This window comes from Chiloscyllium plagiosum, chromosome 34 (genome assembly GCF_004010195.1).
Source record: "Chiloscyllium plagiosum isolate BGI_BamShark_2017 chromosome 34, ASM401019v2, whole genome shotgun sequence".
In the NCBI taxonomy this organism is placed as follows: Eukaryota; Metazoa; Chordata; class Chondrichthyes; order Orectolobiformes; family Hemiscylliidae; genus Chiloscyllium; species Chiloscyllium plagiosum.
Window position 1 is genome coordinate 20,745,740 of NC_057743.1, and position 13,415 is coordinate 20,759,154.

The 13,415-nt window shown below is 39.4% G+C and overlaps 1 protein-coding gene across 5 annotated transcripts in view; it reads right to left on the reverse strand.

The window, feature by feature from the left end:
* The window catches only part of tmco4 (transmembrane and coiled-coil domains 4), a 113,314-nt gene that overhangs the window by 10,664 nt on the left and 89,235 nt on the right, over positions 1-13,415 (reverse strand). The window contains exon 15 of one of the 5 annotated variants that reach the window (XR_006309263.1): positions 5,157-5,234. The exons of the other annotated variants lie outside the window; for them this stretch is intronic. The gene's annotated coding sequence lies outside the window, so the exon portion shown is untranslated. The remainder of the gene's footprint in view (positions 1-5,156; positions 5,235-13,415) is intronic. 5 annotated transcript variants of the gene reach the window in all.

Genomic DNA, 13,415 nt, shown 5'->3' on the forward strand with positions numbered 1-13,415 from the left:
TGAATACTGACGAAAGGTATTCATTCAGTGTCTCCCCAATCTCTTCAGCCTCCACACACAACTTCCCATTACTATCCTTGACTGGACCTATTCCTACCCTAGTCATTTTTTTATTCCTGACATACCTATAGAAAGTCTTAGGGTTTTCCCTAATCCTACCAACTAAGGCCCTTTCATGTCCCCTCCTTGCTGCTTTTGCTCTCTCTTCAGGTCCTTCCTGGCTACCTTATAACTCTCAATCTCCCCAATTGAACCTTCACGCCTCATCTTTACATAGGCCGCCCTCTTCCCTTTTAACAAGGGATTCCAATTCCTTATTAAACCACGGCTCCCTCACACGACCCTTTCCTCCCTGCCTGACAGGTACATACTTATCAAGGACACTCAATAGTTGCTCCTTGAACAAGCTCCACATATCAATTGTGCCCATGCCTTGAAGCCTACCTTTCCAAGCCACGGTCGTGCCTCACCGCATCATAATTTCCCTGACCCCAGCTATAACTCTTGCCCTGCAGTGCACACTTATCCCTCTCCATCACTAGAGTAAAACTAATGGACACTGATTATGATGGAAGACCATGATGATGAAGCCTTGATGGAAACTGGGCTAAATATTTTCTGGAGAGATGATGATGATGATTAAAAAAAAGGGAACATCAATAGTTTTATTAATTAAAGAGAAAATTATTGTTACAGGAAAGTTTGCATTGATGGTTGTTACTATCTGGTTAGAGTTGGGGAATAGAAAGGAATCTGCTAACATACTCAGAGTAAATTACTGATTAATTTGTGGTTGGAACTATAGGGAACCTAAGATAGACTGGGACTATCAAAATGGAGGAGAGGTTCTTCAAATGCACCTAACTCTGTTTCCTTAGTCCTAATTTTACATGTCCAGTAAGGAAACATGCAGCATTGCATTTGCTTTGGGTATCAAAGCGAGGTCAATAAATGACATAAAGGTTGGAAAACCCAAGAAAATTTATTTTCTAAACAGGCACAGCTAACTATGCAGATAGCAGCTCAATGCAGGAAAGTATGAAGTAAATACTAGAAAGAAGAGCAAGTGTACCGTAAATGATAAAACTCATTTCAGAGAGGAAGTAGAGAGAGATTTCAGGGTTCAAAAATAGAGTTATTTAAAAATGAGTTTGCAGATTAAGAAAGCAAACTGAATTCTGACTATGAGTGGGGGCAAGCAGGTGCTACTGAATCTGTGCAAGACATTGTTTAGATAATAGCTAAAGGTTGATGTAGGCAGCTTTGCACCCATTGGAGGAAAGATATTCAGGACATGGAAAGAGAACAGCAAAGACTCATCAGAATGATACCAGAAAAATAAGATGATATTAAGAAAATCTTCATATAATTGAATAGAAGCAAAATGCTATGGATGCTTGAAATATGATACAAACACAAAATGCTGGAGGACCTCAGCAGGCCTAACAGCCTAAGTGAGAAAGAAACAGAGTTAATGTTATGACTCTATAGAGGTATTGAGTCACCCAGCACAGAAATGGACCCTTCGATCCAAACAGTCCATACTGACCATAATCTCAAACTAAGTTGTCCCACTTGCCTGTACTTGGTCGATATCCTACCAAACATTTCCTATTCATGTAATTATCCAAATGTTTTCTAAATGTTGTAACTATACCCAAATCTACCACTTCCTCTCAAAGTTCAATCCACATATGAACCACATGTTGTGTAAAAAAGTTGCCCATCAGATTCTTTTTAAACCTTTCTCCTCTCACCTTAAAAATATGCCCCGTAGTCTTGAAATCCTAGGGAAAAGATCTTTGCTATTCACCTTATTTCTACTCTCATGACTTTATAAGGTCACCCCTCAACCTTCCATGGCCCAGTGAAAAAAGTTCCACCTTGTCCTTATAACTGAAACCCTTTTTCCCACCAACATCCTGGTAAACCTCTTCTGAATCCTCTCTAGCTTAATACTGTCCTTCTTATAACAGGATGAGCAGAACTGAATACAGTATACCAGAAGAGGCTTCACTAACATCCTCTACAACCTCAATATGGCATTCCAACTCATATTCAAAGGTCTCAGCAATGAAGAGAGGTGTGCTAAACATCTTCTTTACTACCTAGTCTACATGTGACGCAAACTTCAAAGAATTATGCACATGAACCCCTAGTTCTCCCTGTTCTGCAGCACTACCCAAGGCCCTACTTTTAATTGAATAAGCCTGCCCTTGTTTGTTTTAACAAAATGCGATACCTCACATTTATCTCCAAATTAAACTCCATGTACACTTTTAAGCCCATTTAGCCAATTGATCAAGATCGCATTGTAATCTTAGATATCCTTTTTCACTGCCCACTGTATCACCAATTTTTGTCACTTGCAAATTTACTAACAATGCCTTCTATAATCTCATCTAAACCATTTATATAAATGGCAAACAAAAGTGGACCCAGCACCAATCCCTGTGGAACACCATGGGTAACAAGTCTCCAGTCTGAAAAACAACCCTCCACCATCAACCTCTGTCTCAAGCCAATTTTGTACTCAACTGACAAGCTCACCCTGAATCCCATGTAATCTATCTTTACTAATTAGTTTACTATGTGGAATCTTGTCAACTGAAGTCCAAGTAAACAAAATCCACTGTTTTGCCCTCATCAATCTTCTTTGTTACTTCCTCAAAAATCTCAATCAAGTGCATATAAATCCTATTTTTCAGAACTGCCCACAACAATGTACCACCACCAAATTCAGACTTGTAGGTCTATAGTTCCCAGGCTTCTCCACAATCCTTCTTAAACAAAGACACAACATTAGCTATTTTCCAGTCATCTGGCACTTCACCCATAGTTATAGATTAGATTAGATTAGATTTCTTACAGTGTGGAAACACATGACACAAATATTTCTGCAAGGGACCCTGCAATTTCCTCCCTAACTTCCTACAATGTCCTGAGCTATACTAGATCAGGTCCTGAAGAGTTAGCCACTTTCATGTTTCCCAAGACCTCTTCTGTCATGTGAACTGTTTTCAAAACATCAATATTCATTTCACTGAGTTCTCTAGCCTCAAATTCTTTCTCCACAATAAAAACTGACATGAAATATTCATTTAATATCTCTCCATCTCTTCAGGTTCAACACAAAGGTGACCTCTTTGATCTTTAAGCGACCCAACTCTCTAGATGCTCTCTTTTAATGTATTTGTAGAATCTCTTTGGATTATCCTAAACCTTATTTGCCAGGGTTATTTCATATCCCCTCTTTGCCTTACTGATCTCCCTCTTATGAATGCCCTGACACGTTTTATACTGTTCAAGAGATTCATTTGAAGCCAGCTGTCTATATCTATGATTTTTTTAAAAATTCTTGACTCAATATCTTATTTATCCATTGTTCCTATTTCTACTACTCTTACCTTTCACTCCAACAGGAACATAATGACTCTGAACTCTTGTTATTACACTTCTGAAAGCCTTCCACCTAACAGACCTCCCTTTACCTGTGAACAGCTTACTCCGATCAACTTTTGAAAGTTCTTGTCTCCGACCATTAAAATTTGCTTTACTCCAATTAAAAACGTGAACTTTTATGGAAGGCTTCTTCTTTTCCATAACTATTTCAAAACTAATAGCATTATGATCACTAGGACCAAAGTGTTCCCCTAATATCACTTCAGTCACTTGTCCTGCTTTATTAGTTGAAACTTTATTGCTGGAACAGCACAGCAGGTCAGGCAGCATCCAGGGAACAGGAGATTCGACGTTTCGGGCACAGGCCCTTCTTCAGGAATGAATTTCCTGAAGAAGGGCCTGTGCCCGAAACGTCGAATCTCCTGTTCCCTGGATGCTGCCTGACCTGCTGTGCTGTTCCAGCAATAAAGTTTCAACTTTGATCTCCAGCATCTGCAGACCTCACTTTCTCCTGTCCTGCTTTATTACTCAAGACAAGGTCAGGCTTGCTCCCTCTAGTTGGAACACTGACATATTGATAAAGAAAATTTTCTTGAACATACTTAACAAATTCTTCATTACAAAGCCTTTAACACTATGTTAGTCCCAGTCAATGTTTGGAAAATTAAAATAATCTACTATTAAAACCTTTTTATTCTTACATATATCTGAGATCTCTATACATATTTGTTCCTCATTTCCCTCTAACTATTGGGGAGCCTTTAGTACAATCCCATCAAGGTGATCAGTCCTTTTCTAATTCAACCCATATATTTTCATAATGAAATTTTAGAAATAGCTCCTCTAATTACAATAGTAACATTTTCCTTAATCAAAATAACCACACCTCCTCCTCTCTTGCCTCCCCTTCTATCCTTCCTAGAACATCTAAAACCTGGAACACTGAGCTGCCAGTCCTATCCATCCCTCAGCCACGTTTCTGTAATAGCTATGACATCCCAATCCCATGTTCCCAAACATGTCCTGAGTTCACAACAGTTCTGAATTTCTCCAGCATTCTCTATGCTTGCTTGCTCCAAACAGTTGAGTTTTTTTTTGGAATAAAGAGATCTAATTAAAAACTATAATAACATAAAAGTATTGCGATAAAAAAAAATGAAAAAGTGGTGTAACAGGTTGTCAATTTATGAATAAAGAATGCAGTCTCATGATTATGGGATAGTGAAAGAAGGCATTTAGTATGCTTTCCTTTACTGGTCAGAGTATTGAGTACAGGAGTTATAGACAAAGTCTTTTCCCTGGGGTCGGAGAGTCCAGAACTAGAGGGCATAGGTTTAGGAGAGGGGAAAGATATTAAAAAAAATCTAAGGGGCAACTTTTTCACACAGAGGGTGGTATGTGTATGGAATGAGCTGCCAGAGGAAGTGGTGGAGGCTAGTACAATTGCAACATTTAAAAGGCATTTAGATAGGTATATGGATAGGTAGGGTTTGGACGGATATGGGCCAGGTGCTGGCAGGTGGGACTAGATTGGGTTGGAATATCTGGTTCGCATGGACAAGTTGGATCAAAGGGTCTATTTCCGAGCTGTACATCTCTATGACTCTATAATTATCCTCAAAGGAAGTTAGAGTTTTTCTAATATTCTGAAATCCGTGGTATACTTTATAGGAAATGGTTGCTGTGGCTGAGAGTAAACAGAATGTAAATGGTAACTGGAGAAATATATGAAAAAGAAGAACATAAAAGCTTACTTTGACTAATTTGAAGAGCAAGCACTAGGATAGACGCAATCGCGTGAATACACTCCTGTACTGTCAATCTTTCGTTTTCTGAAAAAGATTTATGCATTTGTTCTCACCACATAGAAATCTAATTAAAATAAAATCAGGTGGAAATTAAATAATTCAGCTACAAACTATATTTAGATGTACTGCAGCAATGTTCTTTTGAAGAACTTTTTGTCACAATCCCATTTGGACTTAACACAGGTGATGGGGGACTCATCCACCAACTGAAAACCCAGCCAGAGCCTACAGTACCTGTTTTTAGGAAGGCCCACTGAATCCACAGTCTATCAAGCACTTAATTGGGCAGTAGTGGGATCAAGAGCCTCAGGGCTGGGAACCCTGTCCCCAACAAAAGAGCTTCCAGCCTTTCGAACCGTGCAACAGGATAGGCAGTGGCTGCCAGTAATAATGCACTGACCAGGGGCCCAGGATTGTTTTTGTTTAAAAGATATTTTTAATGAAAAAGGGATTTTTAAAATTCATTAAACCAAAAACAGTACAAAAAGAACACAACTACACTCATGTACATATACGTATAAATAAATAAATAATATTGATCAGTGTGACAAAACAATAACCCTCTATCAGCGAGAGCATTAACTTACGCATATTCATACGTTTGTAATGTTTCCTCTCAGGGTGTTAAACGCGACGGTCATGGCCCGGGATTGTTGAGGAACCAAGGTCACAGGTGACTGATAGTGTGAAAGGGAATCATGGGGAAAGGAGAGAATGCATCAAGAGAAGAAGGATGTCTTTCAACAGTCTCTATCCTTCCTGCTTCTAGGTCCTCTCAATCAGGGACTGAGTGCCTGACAACAAGGGGTCTCCTTCCCCGTGCTGGAAGCCTAGAATCAGGGGAGGTGATGGCCTAGTAGTATTATTGCTGGACGGATATTCCAGAGACCCAGGTAATGTTCTGGGAACCCAGGTTTGAATTTAGCCATAGCAGATGGTAGGATTTGAATTCAATAAAAATGTGTAATTAAAGAGTCTAATGATGACCATGAAACTATTGATGATTGTCAGAAGAACCCATCTGGTTCACCCATCTATCATAGAGATGTACAGCACGGAAACAGGCCCTTCAGTCCAGCTTGTCCTGATATCCTAAACTAATCTAGTCCCATTTGCCAGCATTTGGCCCATTTCCCTCTAAACCCTTCTATTCATATACCCATCCGGATGCCTTTTAAATGTCGTCATTGCACCAGCCTCCACCACTTCCTCATTCCATACATGCACCACCCTCTGCATGAAGTAGTTGCCCCTTGGGTCCCTTTAAATTTTTTCCCCCTCACCCCATGCCTATGCCCTCTGGACTCCCACAGCCAGGGCAATGACCTTGTCTATTTACACTCTCATGATTTTATAAACTTCTAGAAGGTCAGCCCTCAGCCTCTGACACTCCAGGGAATACAGTCCCAGCCTATTCAGCCTCTCCCTGTAGCTCAAACCCTCCAACCCTGTCCTTTAGGGATGGAAAGTGACATCCTTATCCAGTCTGGCCTACATGTGACCCCAGACCCACAGCAATGTAGTGATCACTTACTGCCCTCTGGGTAATTTGGGATGGGTAATAAATGCTGGCCCAGCCTACGACACACACATCCCATGAATGAATAAAGTTTAAAAAGCAACCAGGACAGGGTTCACTTTTCAAGCTTGCCACAGGTAAAGTCTCAATTGCTGTTGGGTGAAGACCATCGGGCAGCAGATGAGGCCATTAAGCGGGTATTAAATGCCCACTTAAAGTCATCAAGCTGATGCTGGTGTGGGAAGACCATCCACGAAGCTCCCCATCTTAGTCTGAATTGGAGTGGAAGTGGGATGATGACAGGGTTCTGATTAAATTGCTCCTGTTACTATACCAGCTTCAGGGGAGGGCATTACATTTCACCTGCTACTTCCAGTTAATGGTGACATTACTCCATGTAATGCACTGGTTTCAAAATGGGGCAAACAATTCAAAAGTAACTTTTAAAGGGAACAGGATATCTATTTAAAAGCAATAAATTGCAGCCTATGGAGAAAAGGTAGGGAAGTGCAACTGGTTGAATAGTTCTAAGAGTTTGCAGAGACACAATGGGTCAAATGGTCTCCTTGTGTTGCAGGATTCTAAGATCCAAGTTGGTCTGTAAGGCAGCTCCAACAGTTCACTGCACTTTGCTTTTCTGTTATTTGTTGACTTACTGATACTTAATCATTCTCAAAGCCAAATTGGACTGGAAAGGATTTCTTGTTTGCACTTTGTTGCCAATGAAACTGAAAATATTCCAACAGGAAATTAAAACCCCCTCTATCTGCAGCCTTTCACCCATCTCTTTACAAAGCACAAAATCAAATGTTTAAAATTAATTGGGATAATTTATCAGTGGTAAACATTCTCATCCTCAGCCTATTTATTAATCTATGTCTGTACAGAGAAACAGCCTTCAACATCTCCACAAGGAATAAAACTGCACTCTAATACATTTTTTCTCTGACCCCTGAATGTTTGTCTATGTATAGGGCGTTTCCCTTTCTGCATTTTGTTCCTCGCCCAACTGTGTAAAAATTTCCACGGTTCTGTGGATTGTGCTCTGGGATTTATTCAATGAGAGGCAAGTTTTCCATTGGCACCATGCAATAAGGGCCACCTTGCTGCTAAATATGGATGGATACCTACTTGTCTAAACTGTTCCAACTTATCAGTTGCTAACGATTGGCACATAGGTATGTTGGCTTCTACAAATAAGGAGCAATGTTAACTCTGACCTCTCATGGTGTTATAAGTGGTAATTTGTAAACTTTTCACTGTACGCATGTGCGTACGTGATAATAAATGTAATTCAATTCAATTCGGAGTCGATAGTTATTGGAAGCCTACATTTTAACCTCTGCAATATAGGACACTAAACATTAACATCTTAACTTGCAGCTACTAAAGTCAACACACTGAACCTCATAGTAGTAGAACATCCAAAACTAACACACTAATTTCACAGTAACAGGACATTCCTAGTCAATGCACAGTGTCATGGCAACAGGACACTTAAAGCCAACACACTAACCTCACAACAACAGGACACTCAAAACCAATACCAAATCCAATAGTTATTTTTGAGAGCGTTGAAGGACAGAGAACAAACCACTTCCTTACGAATAGAAAAAAAAACCTGAAACTAGGAGCTAAACCAAATCTTTGCACATTTCATTGCAAACAGATGGTTCACATATCGCATCTACAGCCAGCAAAAGCTTCTGCTTCTCTACAAATAAGCAGGTTATATCTGTTGCTTGGATGCAAGCCTTTTTAAGAATTAAAATACAGCCTAACAAAACAGAACAACTGTATCTTGGCATTAAATGACAGAATCAATAAACAGACACCTTTTGCTAGAAAACCACATCTTAAAACACTAATTCTACCAAGATTACTGGATATGTTTAATGTAGCATACAGTAAAGAAATTCAAATTTGGAGCAGCTTTATTCAAATTTTGATTTAATATATTAATAGAATATATTTGTATAGTTTGATTAATAGCCATGATTACTCCCACCTAACCCAATATTTGCTGCCTAGAGTCAACATGAAGAGTGGTTACTTTGGGAAAGTTCTGGAAGACTTGTGCCTTCTTCGGAAGGCAGGTAACAAAAACAGCGAGGTGAAAATGTTTACCATATGTGATTTGAACCAATACACCATATAAACTACAATCCTGCTTCTGTGATCAGCATTAATTTGCTCCAATAATGAAAATCAGAACAACCAACAGGTAAGACTATTACCAGTGCTACTATCTCTGTGCCACACTATTTCTTGCTCAGATTTTCTTTTTGTGTTACCTAATGCAACTCTGACCCTAGTATCACAGATTCTTCCCACTACATCAAATGGAGACACAGTTTAACATTCACTGTTGTTATGGCAAAATGCAGCAGTGAAATGCAAGTGGCATTGACGGAAATGAAAACTGTGATGTTCAAAAGTGATCAGGAAGCATATGAAACAAAGGCAGTACAGACAGAAACCTTGGCATCAAAACAATGAATGTTAACCAGAATCTGTTGGAAATTACCATACACTGCCAATCTGTTGGGCTTCAGTTTGCTCCAAAATAATTAGTCTTTAAACCAGCATTTAAATTGCATCGAATAATCATACATGGACTTCTTTTTGGATGGCAATTTTGTTGATGAGTCTGATTTTCCCATTTACATCTAATCCAATACATATTACGGTTTTTTTTCTTGTCCCATTACCATATCTTTTGCCTTTACCACCTTTTGTCATTTAATCTCTTGTGCCTTCTGCCTTACAAACTTCCCTTTTGTTCCTTCCTCTTTCCCTGCCTCGACTCTTGCTTAAAATGTTTCTATTTACAGGTCTATTGCAAGGTCATCGATTTTAAATGTTAACTCCATTTCTCTTAGATGCTGCTAGGCATGCTGAGCAACGTTTTTCTGTTTTTATTTCATGCAGGGATCTGATAGACCGCTTGCTTACAACCTGCCTTTCCTCCTCCTTATGTGGATTGATGGAGATGCTAAGCTCACTGCTACAATAAGCACTCTGCTTATTAACACATGCTGGGTGTTAATATTTTAATGCCTCAACACTAGCAAGTAGTGATGTACAGCACAAACATTGATGTGGACACATATAAGAACATGAGCCAGAGTAGGCCATTTGACCCTTTGAGCTTGATTTGGCAATCAATAAGATCATGATTGGATGTGGTTGCAGCATCAACTCTACTTTCCTATCTGTACTCCATTACCCTGGACTTCATCATGTATTAGAGGTCTACCTAATTCAGCCTTGAATAAACTTAAAGACCCAAATCGACTATCTTCTGGGGAGGAGAGTTTCTACACTCTAATGACCTGCTGAAAAAGAAACAAACATCTTCACCTCAGCTTTTAAAGGGAGATTGTTTCTTCTCAAAATATCTTCTCTAGTTTTAGTCTCCCCACAAGGGGAAACATCCATTGGGTATATACCAGTAGCTTGGACATGCTGACCTTCATACATTGTAGGCATAGACACTAACTCATGCTATATGCACACATAGTGGTGGGTATCTGTGGGTTAGACAAGGTAATTATGGTAGATTTCCTTCTCTGAAGGAAAGTAGTTAACTTGATATTTTTATAGCAATTAATGATAGTTGTCATTGTCACCATTACTAGGACTAACTTTTTGTTATTCAAATTTAAATTTCACCAGTTGTCATAGTTGGATTTCAACCAGTGCCCAGTACAGAGATATTACCACTACACCAACATCTTCCCCCAAACCAATTGTGATTCAGTTCTGCTACATTTACAAGCCATTGAGATATGCTCTTGCACTTCATGTCTCATCACCAGAAATACACAGCTGAACCCAATGAATCATTTTCACATACGGCATTTTGCAACAAATATATCAGTGAATTGCTGCATGCCTATTCATCTACTCAACATGGTTCCTCCACTGTTTATTCCAAGTAACTAAGGATGATCAGGTCACTAAGATGAATCATGGCTCAGTCCACCCTCCCACATTCTTCTACTTAATAGATTGCCACCCTGCCACCTAATGTTAGCTGTAACTCTCAAGATTAAAAAAAATTAAATTCCCCAGTTGATTTAGAAGAATTGGAAACAGCACATTGACTCATCCATTCATAGAGGCATAGAGTTGCAAAGCCTGGAAACAGACCCTTAAGTCCAACTTGTCCAAGCTGATCAGATATTTTAAATTAATCTAGTCCCATGTGCCAGCATTTTGCCCACGTCACTCTAAACCCTTCTTATTCATGTACTTATCCAGATGCCTTTTAAATATTGTAATTGTACCAGTCTCCACCACCTCCTCTGATAGTTCATTCCATACATGCAACACCCTCTGCATGAAAGCATTGCCCCTTAGGTCTCTTTTATATCTTTCTCTTGCCGCCTTCAACCTGCGTCCTCTAGTTTTGGGTTCCCTAATCCTGAGAAAAAGACTTTAGGTATTCACTCTATCCATGCCTCTCATGATTTTATAAATTAAGGTCACCCTCAGCCTCTGATGTTCCAGGGAAAATAGCTCTAGCTTATTCAGTCTCTCCCTATAGCTGAAACCCTCCAACCCTGGTAACATCCTTGTAAATCTTTTCTGCACCCTTTCATGTTTAACAACATCTTTCCTATAGCAGGTAGACCAGGATTGAACACAGTATCCCTAACCAACATCCTGTACAGCTGTAACATGCCATCCCAACTCCTATATTCAATGTGCTGACCAATAAAGGCAAGCATACCAAATGCCTTCTTCACTACCTTGTCTACCTGGAGCTCCATCTTGAAGGAACTATGAACCTATACCCCAAGGTCACTTTGTTTGGCAACACTCCCCAGCACCTTACCATTAAGTGCTGCCCTAATTTGCCTTTCCAAAGAACAACACCTCACATGTATCTAAATTAAACTCCATCTGGCACTGTGGCCATCTGATCAAAGTCACTTTGTACTCTGAAGTAACCTTATTCGCTGTCCACTATGTCATCAATCTTGGTGTCATCTGCAAATTCGCTAATCATTCCTTCTATGTTCACATCCAAGTCATTTATATAAATGACAAAAAGCATTGGATCCAGCATCAATCCTTGTGGCACATCACTGGCCACAGGTATTCATTCCATAAAACAACCGTCCACCACCACCCTCTGTCTCCTACCTTCAAGCGGGTTTAAAATTTATATAATGTCTTTTTCTGATTTTTAGTGACACTTTAAGAAAAAAATTCATGTGACGAGGGTGTAATTGGCTAGGCCAGTATTTACTTCCCATTCCTGACTGCCCAGAGAGAAGTTAGGGATCAAACACATTGCTTTTTGTTTTAGAGTGGCATGCTGGCCAGAGAATATAAGGATAGCAGATTTCCTTACCTAAACAGCATTAGTTAACCAGCTGGGTTTTTATGACAATCGATAGTGGTTACACGGTTGCCATGGGATGAGCATTTTATTTCAGATTTTTATTGAATTCAAATTTCATGATACGCCATGTTGGAATTCAAATCCACATTTGCCTGGGGTTCTAGATTATTAAAACAGTGATAATACCACTACTCCACCACCTCCCCTTAGACAATAGTAATAATCTAGAACCTACAAAAAGGAAAACGGTGTTCTGAAACACTGCTGCAGTTTTGCATCAGTTGGCAAGTAAAACTTGCAGCAGAAAACTGAACCTGATATCTAACAATGTAAGAACCTGATTAATGTTGAAATTTATGTTCTTAAAATATCATTTAACTTCTCAGATATATCTGACAATGTGAAATCTCAGTCCTGTCAATCCAATCAAATGCTGTTAGAGAATGTTAGAAGCTAAAATTTTTAAAATGTTTTTCTTACATTTCATTTTTCTCTAACATTTCATCTATGTTTCTTTCTGCAACTAATTTGACTATTATTTATCCCATTTCCTCCTTTGTTGTTGCTCAGTGTCAGAATATTTAAAACTAACTGATTGCATAATATTCATGTTTTTCACCAAGGTCCCAGATGTCCTATTATCGGCTTCCACTTGGAGCAATTTTAATGCAAATAATTTTTCAAGCTGCAGGTTGAGGAGAAAGAGTTTAATTAATGGGAGCCATGTCCTGAGGTACCTCGGTGCAACAAATTAAGGACCAAGGTGTTTGAAACTGTCTTAAACTTTTGAATCGGAATTACAGGCTCAAGATTAGAAAAAGGTGGCTATAAATAGTTTTTAAAATGTAGCTACTTGAGGCAAAAAATTGTGAAGGCACAATTTGGAATGTGAAGTAGGGCACAAAGTAGAGAATAGATTAATAGTTGAAGGACAATGAAATTGAAGTACATTAATTTTTGAGATGGAGCAGTCGAACTGCATGTGTAGATTCTGGATTCTTACTTAGAGAGTCATAGAGTCATAGAGATGTACAGCATGGAAACAGACCCTTCGGTCCAACCCGTCCATGCCGACCAGATATTCCAACCCAATCTAGTCCCACCTGCCAGCACCTGGCCCATAACACTCCAAACCCTTCCTATTCATATACACATCCAAATGCCTCTTAAATGTTGCAATTGTACCAGCCTCCACGACATCCCCTGGCAGCTCATTCCATACACGTACTACCCTCTGCGTGAAAAAGTTGCCCCTTAGGTCTCTTTTATATCTTTCCCCTCTCACCCTAAACCTATGCCCTCTAGTTCTGGACTCCCTGACCCCAGGGAA